General features: G+C 39.3%; 1 protein-coding gene and 2 pseudogenes across 2 annotated transcripts in view; all 3 read left to right on the forward strand.

Moving 5' to 3' along the window:
- Positions 1–14755, forward strand: part of LOC137235468 (uncharacterized) — a 718941-nt gene that overhangs the window by 459173 nt on the left and 245013 nt on the right. The gene's annotated exons all lie outside the window — the stretch shown is intronic.
- LOC137234439 (uncharacterized) lies at positions 1343–7091 on the forward strand (annotated as a pseudogene).
- Positions 8160–10418, forward strand: LOC137234440 (uncharacterized; annotated as a pseudogene).

Genomic DNA, 14755 nt, shown 5'->3' on the forward strand with positions numbered 1-14755 from the left:
CTCTATGACGGTGCGCTTCGTGTGCGATGTGACAGATTTGGCTATAAGTGTAGCCACGCGATAAGCTTTTGGCCGGTTGTAAGTATTTTGCCGACAGATGGCGAGTGGGCTAACTTTTGTGGAATGTATTCGGTTGTCTGGCTAATTAATTATTTTAAAGCAGCACTCGAGGATGCCGAACGTCATCGGGTGGCATCGGGTGAAGCATTCCGGCCGTATACGCCGCTACATCTGATGATCTATTTCCGCCCCTAAATTTATATTTGTATATTTTAATTAAAAAATATTGTAAAATATGATTAATAAATTATAAAATAACCCCACTATAAGAAATCAGGTGCCATTTGATCTGGGTGGTAATAGGATATTTTGGAGAAGATAATTTATTTCAGGTTACAAGTTCCCCTTTTTCGCCATAAAAAGGGTTAAGTCATCTTTTGGGAACACTTTAATAACTTTTATTCAAATCCGTAAACCACTGCCCAAAAAGAAGACGAAAAAAAAAATGTGATTGCGTTTTTCCCGATTTTGCACCGCCTTAGCACCTGGCAACACCATTCGGAAAGTACATGTGGATTTTTTTGTAAGTGTGAATTGTGTTATTGTAAAAGTGGATTGTGTTGTGAATTCATACAAGTGAAAAATCTTTCTATTCTTCCATTGCCATACCTACCTGTCAAATATAAGCTGACAGGGAGAACGGCTGTCGCGAATGGCCAGAGAATGGAAGAAAGGTTTGTTTTTTGCTCGCGGTTAATAAATTGAAGTGTCATGAATTGCTCATTTGTGTTTCAAATCAGCTTTTCTTTTAAATGTGTATACAGAAAATCAGACTACATATTAATATTAATTTCTAAAATCTAGTTAATAGATTAAATGTGAGCAGCCAGTTAAACAAACGTTTTCAAATATGTAAATATTGCAATATACCAGTCGTCTACAAAAATGTTTGAAAAATATTATTGAGCAAATGATTTAATTAATCGAACAGCCATTGAACAGGTGATCGAGGCTGTTTACTATTGTGAACGTTTTTATAAAAAATTTGCCACTTGTATGAATTCACAATGGTGTTACCCTTCAATGAATTTCCTGCCATTGATGAAAAAAAAACGAGGTACGCATCAATTGTAATTTTTCATACAATACTAATTTTCTTTTATTTCTTTTCTTTTCAGGTGAGGAGGGAATTGTGTAGCGTTGAATGTGGAAGGGCTACTCGGCTTACTAACAAAATTTCAGCAAAGGCCACTACGCTTTACCGCGAATCAAAGATAACCCGCGAATTTTAAACAAGTGAAGAAAAATTTTATTTAAATGCAAAAATTATTTTAAATATGAAATGTGCTTTGAAATAAGTGAACATTTAAGAGTTGTATTTCAGGCCATAGAGGAAAGAATCAGTAAACCAATTCTCTATGATTGATATGAGTTGAAAATGGTTCTTAAAAACTTGAGCTCAATGGAACAACTCCTGGTAGCGCGAAATTTCTGCAAATCGGTATGGAATATAGGAAGCCTGCGTGTGCTGTCAGTACTGCAAGATGCTAATGTGCATTGTTTACTATATAGTTTGTCAGCTTAAAAGAAGTTATGTTGCGAATAGAGTGGGAGGCAGTGGACTAGGCGGTGGAATGTCATTAAATGAAGGAATGGTGTTCGGAGTTTTTTCAAAGTTAAAAAAAAATGATAAAAGCTATAATATATAATATATTGTCTTAATAACAAAAATGCTTTATATATTCTATATACATAAATTCGTAAGGATTAGCTCAATTTAGAATATGAGTTAAATAATCCAAATTTTTTTTTTTTGAAATTGTGTCGAGAACTGTGCGTGTGAATGTGCCAATTTTCACCGATCAGTTGTTAGTTGCGCTACTTGGTAAAATTTACAACGCTAATGTGTTTACAGCAAGCAATTACATATTGAGCCGTGAGAATGCTGGGGAGCTGCAACTAGTCTTAAACGATTTCCTAGAAGATGAATTCGAACTGCTCAAAGAATTGTTCATTGTAGCACATCATGATAGTAATCGTGCCATTTAATGAATGATGATTTGGACGAGTGCCTTGCTGGCTTTTTTGCTGATTTACTGAAGAATCCGCAGTTGAATGATCTAAGATATATCGATAGTATTGTCTCAAAAGATATGGCAAATGATTTCGCGGTAAATTTGATTCAAAAACATGTACGCATTATAATCGATCTACATAAAAGCAATACTAAAACAACTTTCGCCAACTTCACAAATTGGATAAATGAGGGAATGGATGAAATACAATTTACCAAGGAATTATATAACAAACTTCTTCGGAAATCAGAGCAAGGTGCTATCTTTTACCTTTTCAAACTATTTTTTTAATTTTACTACAAACAATAGCTAGTAAATGCTCATCGGAAAGCGCTACATACATACTGTAACGAATTTGCTGCAAATCCTCTTATTTGCAATCCTCTGCTAAGTTCGAATCACTAAACTGTTGAATAAATAACTCCAATATTGAACAATGGAAAAATGGCCTTTATTAAAGTACTTCACAATAACACTTATACTTTGCTACTCGCTGGCTTAATAACCAAACTGATTGATAACTCAAATCAAACTGAATTACCGCGCCTCTACATCTGTTGCCTTTTATACCCTTTGGTTTCCTCGTTGGCATTTTTCCAGAATGTAGTAGCATTGTCCATGAGCTCTCAAACTTCTCAGCTATAACTAAAATTGCACAATTTTATACATCTTTTAGGCGCTTCCAGAATCTACTATTTCAGTAGCTCTCAAACTTCTCCGACATATGCATGTGTTTGCGCATTGACTCTCCGCTGCTCGTATTCGTACATGGTACATATGTGTAGACGCAATTATTTATTCGTTTATGTAGATACATAAAGATTGAATTATTGATGTGAATGTTTGTAGTTTACAGTCTCTCGCGCGCACATAGGCGTATAAGTAAATACATCTGTGTGTGTAAATGCATCTCTCTGGGCTGCCTTATATATGTGTATACTTGATTTGATTATTAACGTAAATACTGCTTTGCATGGCCTTAGCATCGCCTTAGTGATGGGATAACTTAGTGATGCTAATATCCGTGACACTGCCCTCCACCTAAGTCTGATTGTCCCGATCAGACAAATCTCTCGATCTAAACGTTGCCAGCCTTTCCAAATGGACCACTTTCATTTTGGTTCGTGGTTTACCGATGGTTTGTATGCGGTACACTACATCGTTGATCCGTTTTACAACTTTGTATGGGCCTTCCCAATTACACTGCAATTTCGGGGAAAACCTTTTTTACGTTGTGGGTTGTATAACAGCACCAAATCTCCTTCCTGAAAACCTTCTGAATTAATTGCTTTATCATATCTGGCTTCCATCTAGTCACTCATAATCTTTGTTCGTTGCCTTATCAGATCATGTATTTCTCTTAGCTCTTCTTCCAAATCACTAGTGGATTTCCTGACATTTCTCTCCGCATTGGCATCTATCCCAAACTTCAAATCAGCTGGCAGTCTAAGGTCATTGCCAAAATTACCTTTTCTAGGGGTTTGGCCTGTTGTCTCATGCACTGCTGATCGGTAAGCCATCAAGAATAATGGTATGCGGGTATCCCATTCTTTATGGTATTTGTCTACTAATTTCCTTAAGTGCTCCTCCAATGTTCTATTGAATCGTTCTACCATACCATCGGATTGAGGATGCAATGCAGTTGTCCTTGTTTTTCGAATGCCCAATGACTTACACATTTCCTGGAACACAGCTTATTCGAAATTCCTGCCTTGGTCAGAATGTAACTCCATTGGTACACCATACCTTGCAACCCATTCGTTTTTAACCACTTCTGCTACTGTTTCTGCTTCTTGGTTTGGGATTGGGTATACCTCTGGCCATTTACTGAAATAATCCATAACCACCAGTACGTATTTGTTTCCGCGGTTGCTAGTAGGAAATGGACCTGCGACATCCATGGCGATCCTTTCAAATGGCGCACCTGAGTTATATTGCTTCATCTGGCCATGACTTAATTTCTGGGCCCTTTCGCTCTGCTGCAAACCTCGCAGTTCGCAATGCACTCAGTGACCGACTGACGGCAACCAACCCAATAGAATCTCTGTTTAATCTTCTCGAGCGTCTTCGTGATTCCAAGATGACCTCCACTTGGACCATTATGCAGCTCGCTGAGCACGTCAGGAATCCTCTTTCTGGGAAAAATTATCAGTTTATTCTTGTATTTACCATCCTCACTCTCCCATACTCGATGAAGGCAACCGGATATCAATTCTAAACTGTTCCACTGTGCCCAATATGACTTCGCAATGGGACTCTCTGCTGACATCTCTTCTCTGTTTGGTCTTTCATTTCGTTCGAGCCCTTGCATAACACGTGACAGATCTGCATCTTCTAGCTGGCACTTTCTTAGCTGTTCCTTGTCCCATTCATCTGTACATGTTATATTCATTAGCCGGACATCTATAAAGTCTTTTTTGGCCTCGGCTTTTGAACAGTGCTTGCATTCCAAACTACATGGTCTTCGTGACATTGCATCAGCATTTCCATGGGTACTACCTTTTCGATGCTCAATGGAAAAGTCTTAGCTTTGTAGTCGCTCGATCCATCGTGCCAATTGTCCTTCCGGATTACGGAACTGCAGAAGCCATTTCAAGTCTGCGTGATCTGTCCTGACACGGAATCGCTGGCCGTAGAGATATTTGTGAAAATGTTTAATGCACTCTACCAATGCCAACAGCTCTCTCCGCGTAACACAGTAGTTCTTCTCTGGTTTTCCAATCGAACGGCTGTAATATGCAACTACCTTCTCCTGTCCATCGACCAGTTGTGATAAAAAGCCTCCTATAGCATATCCACTCGCATCTGTATCTAGAATAAATGTTGCTCCTGGAATCGGATATGCTAACATTGGGGCAGTGCATAAACGCTCCTTCAATGTTTGGAAAGCCCCTTCTTGCTCCTTCTTCCATTCAAAAGCTTTGTTTTTTCTCGTAAGCTCATGGAGGCTATGGGCTACGCTGGAAAAATTTGGTACAAATCGGCGGTAATATGTGCACAGCCCAAGAAAACTTCTCAATTCATGTAGGTTCTGTGGTCTTGGCCAATCCTTTACTGCCTCTATCTTTTCATTCGCTGTACAGACACCTTCTATAGTTACCTTGTGGCCCAAATAATTTACTTCCTTTTTAAACAGCGTACACTTTTTGGGACTTAACTTCAGACCAGCGCCAGCTATTCTCTGGAAAACTTCCTCCAAGTTCTTAAGATGTCCATCGAAACTCTTTCCCAATACGATGATGTCGTCCAGGTATACCAAGTATGTTTTCCAATGTAGTCCTTTCAGTACCTGACACCAATTGTAACGAATTTGCTGCAAATCCTCTTATTTGCAGTCCTCTGCTAAGTTCGAATCACTAAACTGTTGAATAAATAACTCCAATATTGAACAATGGAAAAATGGCCTTTATTAAAGTACTTCACAATAACACTTATACTTTGCTACTCGCTGGCTTAATAACCAAACTGATTGATAACTCAAATCAAACTGAATTACCGCGCCTCTACATATGTTGCCTTTTATACCCTTTGGTTTCCTCGTTAGCATTTTTCCAGAATGTACTAGCATTGTCCATGAGCTCTCAAACTTCTCAGCTATAACTAAAATTGCACAATTTTATACATCTTTTAGGCGCTTCCAGAATCTACTAGTCCAGTAGCTCTCAAACTTCTCAGATATATGCATGTGTTTGCGCATTGACTCTCCGCTGCTCGTATTCGTACATGGTACATATGTGTAGACGCAATTATTTATTCGTTTATGTAGATACATAAAGATTGAGTTATTGATGTGAATGTTTGTAGTTTACAGTCTCTCGCGCGCACATATGCGTATAAGTAAATGCATCTGTGTGTGACATCTCTATGGGCTGCCTTATATATGTGTATACTTGATTTGATTATTAACGTAAATACTGCTTGGCATGGCCTTAGCATCGCCTTAGTGATGGGATAACTTAGTGATGCTAATATCCGTGACAATACGAAAATATTTCAAAGCACGTCTATCGAAAATAGCTGCATTACATTCGCTGGATGCTATGCTACATTTATTACTCTCTGTTCGTGCTGCATCAGCCACAACACTGGATATTGATAAGAACGTTACAGCTTATGCTGAATGGTAAAATGTAAGCGATATGAAATTTGTTTTAAAAGTGGAAGAATTTCAAAATATAATTGACTAACTGACACAATGCATCCCATATGAAGCTGGAGAGGATTATGTAGAAATTCATGCACCTTTTTCAATATCACCACCGGTACACTGTTGCAAAGTTGTACAAAATAAAACAGGAGAAAAAAGCTTACAACTTATTCTACTAGTCTCAGGGACGTACCTTTTAGGCAGCGCGCACTCTGCCACCACGAGCGTTGTCACTGCATCAGCTACTACCGCTAAGCCCCAAGGCTTTGCTGCACACTCCATCGAAGCAAACGATGACGAGGATGAATTGGAATCACAAGTACAAACAACACCCACAGCCACAACAACAACAACGACAATTATATGATTACAGTCAATCGGAGGAGTACCAAGAGGAAGCACCACGAAAAGTTTACCAAAGTCGCAATGTAAAAAACCAGAGTAATTACTTAAAACAAAATAATAATAAAAAACTAGCGAGCGAAGAGGAGAGTGAGGAGGAGGTAGAAGAAGAGCCAGATACTCTATCAACATAATTGGCAAATTCAAAAATTAGTTGTAATTCGAAAAATTCAGGCTACTACGCCGATGAATGCCTGAGTTGCGAAGTCTTCCATTATCGCCAAGACAATCAGCGTCATTCTTGGATTTGTCCTTAAGGTTTCACATTGCACCAAATTTATTTGATCTACATGCCACCATCGCACGACAACATATGTTAATCTTCGAGATATCACATCGATAATGACTACCTTTACAAGCCCATCAATTTGCGATATTCAAACCAAACGCACAGAAAAATGGATTTAAATCATAAAATTATCGAGGCTGTCGATGTACTCGTAAGTACCTACTTAATCGTTCTTTGATTACGCCATATTATAAAAAAGAGCAATTGACTCTTAAATTTACATGAAACTATGTATATATTTATGCCAATTAATTAAGTTAATAAGTACAGCAATGGTAGTATAAGTGACTTATATATTCAAGTATATTAGACTGGGAAATCGGAACAGTGCGTCCCAAGAATTGAGGCGTATGCTTAGAAAGTCTCGGTAAAACATATTTTTTGTATACCTATAAATACTGTCGATATTACTTTTTTAATTGTAAATTGGGTTTTTGCACCGCCTTAGCACCTGGAACACCATTCGGAAAGTACATGTGGATTTTTTTGTAAGTGTGAATTGTGTTATTGTAAAAGTGGATTGTGTTGTGAATTAATACAAGTGAAAAATCTTTCTATTCTTCCATTGCCATACCTACCTGTCAAATATAAGCTGACAGGGAGAACGGCTGTCGCGAATGGCCAGAGAATGGAAGAAAGGTTTGTTTTTTGCTCGCGGTTAATAAATTGAAGTGCCATGAATTTCTCATTTGTGTTTCAAATCAGCTTTTCTTTTAAATGTGTATACAGAAAATCAGACTACATATTAATATTAATTTCTAAAATCTAGTTAATAGATTAAATGTGAGCAGCCAGTTAAACAAATGTTTTCAAATATGTAAATATTGCAATATACCAGTCGTCTACAAAAATGTTTGAAAAATACTATTGAGCAAATGATTTAATTAATCGAACAGCCATTGAACAGGTGATCGAGGCTGTTTACTATTGTGAACGTTTTTATCAAAAATTTACCACTTGTATGAATTCACAATGGTGTTACCCTTCAATGAATTTCCTGTCATTGATGAAAAAAAAAGAGGTACGCATCAATTGTAATTTTTCATACAATACTAATTTTCTTTTATTTCTTTTCTTTTCAGGTGAGGAGGGAATTGTGTAGCGTTGAATGTGGAAGGGCTACTCGGCTAACTAACAAAATTTCAGCAAAGGCCACTACGCTTTACCGCGAATCAAAGATAACCCGCGAATTTTAAACAAGTGAAGAAACATTTTATTTAAATGCAAAAATTATTTTAAATATGAAATGTGCTTTGAAATAAGTGAACATTTAAGAGTTGTATTTCAGGCCATAGAGGAAAGAATCAGTAAACCAATTCTCTATGATCGATATGAGTTGAAAATGGTTCTTAAAAACTTGAGCTCAATGGAACAACTCCTGGTAGCGCGAAATTTCTGCAAATGGTATGGAATATAGGAAGCCTGCGTGTGCTGGCAGTGCTGCAAGATGCTAATGTGCATTGTTTACTATATAGTTTGTCAGCTTAAAAGAAGTTATGTTGCGAATAGAGTGTGAGGCAGTGGACTAGGCGGTGGAATGTCATTAAATGAAGGAATGATGTTCGGAGTTTTTTCAAAGTTAAAAAAAAAAAATGATAAAAGCTATAATATATAATATATTGTTTTAATAACAACAAAAATGCCTTATATATTCTATATACATAAATTCGTAAGGATTAGCTCATTTTAAAATTTGAGTTAAATAATCCAAAATTTTTTTTTTTAAACTGTGTCGAGAACTGTGCGTGTGAATGTGCCAATTTTCACCGATCAGTTGTTAGTTGCGCTGCTTGGTAAAATTTACAATGCTAATGTGTTTACAGCAAGCAATTACATATTGAGCCGTGAGAATGCTGGGGAGCTGCAACTAGTCTTAAACGATTTCCTAGAAGATGAATTCGAACTGCTCAAAGAATTGTTCATTGTAGCACATCATGATAGTAATCGTGCCATTTAATGAATGATGATTTGGACGAGTGCCTTGCTGGCTTTTTTGCTGATTTACTGAATAATCCGCAGTTGAATGATCTAAGATATATCGATAGTATTGTCTCAAAAGATATGGCAAATTATTTCGCGGTAAATTTGATTCAAAAACATGTACGCATTATAATCGATCTACATAAAAGCAATACTAAAACAACTTTCGCCAACTTCACAAATTGGATAAATGAGGGAATGGATGAAATACAATTTATCAAGGAATTATATAACAAACTTCTTCGGCAATCAGAGCAAGGTGCTATCTTTTACCTTTTCAAACTATCCACTACTGAGAATTTCATGGACTGTAAATTTTACTTAATTTTACTACAAACAATAGCTAGTAAATGCTCATCGGAAAGCGCTACATACATACGAAAATATTTCAAAGCACGTCTATCGCAAATAGCTGCATTACCTTCGCTGGATGCTATGCTACATTTATTACTCTCTGTTCGCGCTGCAACAGCCACAACACTGGATATTGATAAGAACGTTACAGCTTATGCTGAATGGTAAAATATAAGCGATATGAAATTTGTTTTAAAAGTGGAAGAATTTCAAAATATAATTGACTAACTGACACAATGCATCCCATATGAAGCTGCAGAGGATTATGTAGAAATTCATGCACCTTTTTCAATATCACCACCGGTACACTGTTGCAAACTTGTACAAAATAAAACAGGAGAAAAAAGCTTACAACTTATTCTACTAGCCTCAGGGACGTGCCTTTTAGGCAGCGCGCACTCTGCCACCACGAGCGTTGTCACTGCCTCAGCTACTACCGCTAAGCCCCAAGGCTTTGCTGCACACTCCATCGAGCAAACGATGACGACGATGAATTGGAATCACAAGCACAAACAACACCCACAGCCACAACAACAACAACAACAACAACGACAATTATATGATTACAGTCAATCGGAGGAGTACCAAGAGGAAGCACCACGAAAAGTTTACCAAAGTCGCAATGTGAAAAACCAGAGTAATTACTTAAAACAAAATAATAATAAAAAACTAGCAAGCGAAGAGGAGAGTGAGGAGGAGGTAGAAGAAAAGCCAGGTACTCTATCAACATTATTGGCAAATTCAAAACTTAGTTGTAATTCGAAAAATTCAGGCTACTACGCCGATGAATGCCTGAGTTGCGAAGTCTTCCATTATTGCCAAGACAATCAGCGTCATTCTTGGATTTGTCCTGAAGGTTTCACATTGCACCAAATTTATTTGTTCTACATGCCACCATCGCACGACAACATCTGTTAATCTTCGAGATATCACATCGTTAATGACTACCTTTACAAGCCCATCAATTTGCGATATTCAAACCAAACGCACAGAAAAATAGATTTAAATCATAAAATAATCGAGGCTGTCGATGTACTCGTAAGTACCTACTTAATCGTTCTTTGTTTACGCCATATTATAAAAAAGAGCAATTGACTCTTAAATTTATATGAAACTATGTATATATTTATGCCAATTAATTAAGTTAGTAAGTACAGCAATGGTAGTATAAGCGACTTATATATTCAAGTATATTAGACTGGGAAATCGGAACAGTGCGTCCCAAGGATTGAAGCGTATGCTTAGAAAGTCTCAGTAAAACATATTTTTTGTATACCTATAAATACTGTCGATATTACTTTTTTAATTGTAAATTGGGTTTTTGACATTAGAGTTTACGATTTTTCGAATTTTTTCGAGAGGAGATTCTTGAAATAATCGCAAGGCTTGCGAGCTTCTTGGCACCAAATTTACTTAATCGCTGCATTTGCAGTATTGTATTTATAGAGCATACGATTTGTTCTCTCTTGTACAAGTGTTTTTCGATTCTCTAGCGAAGCCGATTTCTCGATTTTTGTAGTCTCAAAATTCTATTAAATTATATTTAACATCCGATTTTTAATATTAATATGTGGGGTGCTGTCTTTGGGCAGTGAACTGTTTTTTGGGTGTAGGTTTCTGGTTTTATGTTTAAAAAAAAAGAAAAAAGTGTGGAGGGGTCATATTTTGCATGTTTCCGAGCTGGCTGCGATTACGCCTCTCTATATCCCTCATCCTCTTCGCTGGATGGGAGTAGCACGAGTTTAATGAGGGGTCTTGTAACCTTACCCTTTGCCGTCATGAGATTCACTACTCGTACTCGTCCATCCGATCCCGGATGGAGGTTGATAACCCTCCCGATCCTCCACTCATTGGGTTGCAGGTTGTCTCCTTTTATGACGACTATATCGTCAAGCTTCATGTTTGCTTTAGGTTGGCGCCATTTATTCCTTTTTTCAAGTTCGACGAGGTATTCCGTCTTCCATCGTCGACAAAAGGTGTGGTGTAGGGCCTTTAGTCGCTGACATCGATTGATAATCGATGCGGGGTTTTCGTCCACGTCTGGCTGCGGGGGTGCTAATAGGTGTCCCCCTACTAAAAAGTGGTCCGGGGTTAATGGTTATAGGTCGGACGGATGATTTGAATAGGGCATTAAAGGGCGGGAGATGAAGCACGATTCTATCCTGCAAAGCAGGGTAGAGAATTCCTCAAAGGTGTATTGAAGGCTTGATGCTACCCTTTCGAAGTGGGATTTAAAACTTTTCACTACCGCTTCCCACAATCCCCCCATGTGAGAAGAGGAGAGGCAAGAATAAAATGCCAGTCTATATTTTGGTATGTATAGGTTGTTACTACCTCGTCGCGTGAGTTAGCCATGAAGGTTTTGAACTCCGCCCTGAGGGCTCTTGATGGCCCGACAAAATTGGTTCCGTTGTCGGAATACACAATCTTCGGGCAGCCTCGTCGCACGAAGAATCTGGCAAAAGCCGCCAAGAATAAACGGGTGCTCAGATCGGTAGTCGCTTCCAAGTGGACGGCCTTAGTGGAGAAACACACAAAGAGGCAAAAATATCCCTTGGACACGCGACAGCCTCGCCCTTGATAATTCTTTATCCCAAAGGGCCCGGCAAAATCTACCCCGGTGTTTGTGAATGCCCGGGTATAGGTGGTTCGCCCGGACGGTAGAATGCCCATTAATTGTATTTGTGCCTGTTTCCTATGCACTGCGCATATCTTGCACTTGTGAATTTCTGATCTTATCATATTTTTCATGCGAAGTATCCAGTACTGTGTTCGGATTAGGCGCAGCATAATCTGATTCCCCCCATGTAACGAGATTTTATGCACAAATCGTGTGATGAGACGAGACAGTCCACTATGATAGAGCAGAATTGTGGGGTGGCGTTCGTCGGACGAGAGGTTCTTGGACGCCGCGAGCCGCCCTCCGCCTCTGATTGTCTCGTCCTCATCGAGAAAAGGGTACAGGGTTGTAAATCGCTCTTTGACTTGATTGACACTTTTTTTTTGAGTGTTCTGTACTCCTCCGCATAATGGTTTCGCTGAGTATTGACGATCAGTCGACACATCGTTGCTTTGATCTGAATGGACGAAATCGTCAGTGATGTTTCATTGAAGGAAGTTTTGAGATGAGTCCCTTTGTAGAACCGCAGAACGTACGACACAACTCTTAAAGCCCGGGAAAGTCGGAAAACCTGTCTACAATATCTTCTTCTTTACGGTTAACCGAGGTTTTGTGCACTTGTAATATTTTTTCTTCCATGGTTGTGGTGAAGTTTGTGGCCAAACCAGGCCATCCTTTGCCATCTTGCTGCAAGATGGGCCTTTACACCACAAGGAATTGTTTATTAGCTCTTGCACTAATAGTCCTCTACTGGCTAAGTCTGCAGGGTTTGACGCTGAGTCCACGTGACGCCAGTCCGTGTTCCCAACTTGGTCTATTATCTTTGTTACACGGTAGGCCATGAAGGGTGACCATGAACACGGAGGTTTTCGTAACCAAGCTAAGACAATAGTTGAGTCAGTCCATAATAAGGTTTTATGTTTGCCTAAATTAAGGTTCTTGTTGATAGATTCAAGGGGTTCTGCAAGGAGAACTGTTCCACAAAGTTCTAGTCTTGGTAAGGAGATAGTTTTTACGGGCGCGACTCTTGATTTGGCTAATAGCAGGCTTACAAATATTTGTGCATTAATATTGACGCGCAGGTAAACCGTGGCTGGGTATGCTTTTTCTGACGCGTCACAGAATCCGTGGAACTCCACTGTGGCTGTTGGTGAGAAGCGTACCCAGCGTGGGATCTGAATATTTTCTATGTGCTTATAACTTTCGATAAAACTTTGCCACCGATCCAGCGAGACTAGCGACACGGTTTCATCCCACCCTGTTCCCTCTAACCAGATGCCTGGCACCAACATTTTGGCGGTAACCACGAATGGTGCCAGCCACCCTAAGGGGTCAAATAATTTTGCTATGGCCGACAGAATTTCCCGTTAATAATGTTCCGCTATGGGTTTCGTTTTGAAGTAAAAGATATCTGAGTGGGCCTTCCACCTAATGCCAAGTGCTTTAACCATACTGGTGTCCTCGAAGTCTAGGAAATCTTCGTTTAGGAGGTGAGCTTTTGGTAGGCTTTTAAGTAGTTTGTTCGAGTTAGCGGTCCATTTTCTAAGCGAGAATCCTGCTACTCCCAGGGCTGTAGTTATTTGATCCCTCACTTTAATGGTGTCGGTAATAGTGTGGCCTCCTGCCAGCACGTCGTCAACGTACATTGCATTTCGTAGTATATTTGATGCTATAGGGTGGCTGTGCTCCACGTCGTCCGCTAACTGGAGCAGTGTTCGTATTGCAAGTTACGGGGCACAGTTAAATCCGAGGGTGACCGTTTTCAACTCATATAGTTTTATGGGTTGCGTGCTTTCTGTTGGGAATACAATACGTTGATACTTAATGTGATCAGCGTGCAACAGAATTTGTCTATACATTTTTTCTATGTCGCTGTTGAAGACATATTTGAAGAAACGTCACCTTAATATGAGAATGGTTAAGTCATTCTGTAGAACTGGCCCCGGATGGAGGATGTCTTTGAGGCTGACATCACCTGTGCATAAATGTCGCCTCCTAATATCAGGTCGACTTGCCCATTGACAAAAAAATGTTTTTCAGCTAATACTAAGTTTGGGAAGGCCTGCATTGCCATGCATCCACATTACATGTTGGTTGATTGCCAGTTAGTTGCGGCAGCACAAGCGCTGTAGTGGCGATATTTATTGTCGGATCAATTGGAGATCGCAGTTGTATATGACATGCCTCCTTTACTTGTGCTGAAACTTGATTGGTGATGCCTGAAACGTGTGCAGACATCCGCTGAGATGGCAAGTTTATGCGACGCTTAAGTCTCTCAGTTATGGAAGTACATTCTGACCCCGAATCTATAAGTGCCCGCGCGGAGAAGTTGGTGTTGTTTTAGAACATATTGATGCGGGCCGTACCTAGTAAAACCCCTTTTAAAGCAGGTCTTGAAGTGGTTATTTCCATTGCTTGGTTATTGGAATAGGTACATTTCTGTTGCGCTTGGGTTGATGGGCCAGGGTGGTTATTATTGGGGTTGTTGTTTGCGTTTTGGTTGGTGTTCGTTGCATGAATATGTAGGAGCGTATTGTGTTTTTGCTGGCAGGTGGCGCAATTGTTGGAGCTTGAGCACCTAGATACATTATGTCCTGATGATAGGCAGTTAGGATAGGCAATTAATACATCTTTTTTGTTTTTGATGAAGGTGATTCTCTCGGAAACCGCCAATGTGCGGAACCGTTGGCAATGTTGTAGTTTGTACTCAGTGGATTTACACATCTTGCACGCACCTTTGGTTACACTCGTCTGAGAAGCACCTAGCTTTCTGTGAGAGTTTTCAGTAGATTTCTTACCATTATATGTTTTCGGGTTCTTGGTTCCTAAGCTATCCTCAGTTATGCCAGAGACTGTCTCAAGTGTCTGGAAGTGGTTCTGTAAGAATT

This window comes from Eurosta solidaginis, chromosome X (assembly GCF_040869045.1).
Source record: "Eurosta solidaginis isolate ZX-2024a chromosome X, ASM4086904v1, whole genome shotgun sequence".
NCBI classification, from domain to species: domain Eukaryota; kingdom Metazoa; phylum Arthropoda; class Insecta; order Diptera; family Tephritidae; genus Eurosta; species Eurosta solidaginis.